The following is a 1,476-nucleotide window of genomic DNA, read 5'->3' on the forward strand; positions in this document are numbered from 1 at the left end:
CAACTCTTCGCATGAGGTGGCCAAAGTACTGGAGTTTCAGCTTTAGCATCATTCCTTCCAATGACACCCAGGACTGATCTCCTTTAGATTGACTGGTTTGATCTCCTTGCAGTCCAAGGGACTCTCAGGAGTCTTCTCCAACACCACAGTTCAAAAACATCAATTCTTTGGCGCTCAGCCTTCCTTATGGTCCAGCCCTCACATATATACATGACTACTGGAAAAACCATAGCTTTGACTAGACAGACCTTTGTTGGCAAAGTAACGTCTCTGCTTTTTAATATGCTGTCTAGGTTTGTCATAGCTTTTCTTCCAAAGGGCGTCTTTTAATTTCGTGACTGAAGTCTCCATCTGCAGTGTTTTTGGAGCCCAAGAAAATCAAGTCTGTCACTGTTTCCATAGTTTCCTCCTCTGTTTGCCTTGAAGTGATGGGACCAGATGCCATGATCTTAGTTTTCTGAATGCTGAGCTTTAAGCCAGCTTTTCATTCTTCTCTTTCACCTTCATCAAGAGGCTCTTTAATTTCTCTTTGCTTTTTGCCATAAGGGTGGTATCATCTGCATATCTGTGGTTATCGATATTTCTTCCAACAATCTTGATTCCAGCTTATGCTTCATCCAGCCTGCTATTTTTCATGATATACTCTGTATTTAAGTTAAGTAAGCAGGGTGACAATATATAGCCTTGATGTACTCCTTTCCCAATTTGGAATCAGTCCATTGTCCCCTGTCTGGTTCTAACTCTTGCTTCTTAACCTGCATAATCAGGAGGCAGGTAAGGTGGTCTGGTATTGGCATCTATTTAAGAATTTTCTGCAGTGTGTGGCAGAAGTCCTCTTGGAGGAGGTTGCCATTAGCCCCACCATAGAGCCTCTGAGCAGACAACCCCAAACTGGAGAACACTTAGACCAAAGAAGTTCCTGTACTGTTGCAAAAGTTCTAGGGCCCACAGTAGATTTCCCAGCTGGGGATCTGGCAAAGGAATTTAGAACCTCAGGGAATTTGACATAACCATAGAATATGACAAAAACTGGTTAGAATCAAGATGGCAGAAGATTTGACTTCCAGTAGACCTTCAGCCTCATTATATGTTCATTATAATGCATTAGCATATTCTAAATCACACATCCACCAGCGCCACGGTGGTTTTGAGACCAACTATAAAAGGCCAAAAGTGGGTGAGGGCCCAGTCCTGCAACTCTCTACCCTTTCCCTGAAATAGTTGGAATAATCTTCCCACTCATTAAGTTCAGTTCAGTTCAGGTGCTCAGTCGTGTCCGACTCTTTGTGACCCCATGAATTGCAGCATGCCAGGTCTCCCTGTCCATCACCAACTCCCGGAGTTTACTTAAACTCATGTCCATCGAGTCGGTGATGCCATCCAGCCATCTCATCCTCTGTTGTCCCCTTCTCCTCCTGCCCCCAATCCCTCCCAGCATCAGAGTCTTTTCCAATGAATCAACTCTTCTCATGAGGT

This window comes from Bison bison, unplaced genomic scaffold (genome assembly GCF_000754665.1).
Source record: "Bison bison bison isolate TAMUID 2011002044 unplaced genomic scaffold, Bison_UMD1.0 scf7180017864324, whole genome shotgun sequence".
NCBI lineage: Eukaryota > Metazoa > Chordata > Mammalia > Artiodactyla > Bovidae > Bison > Bison bison.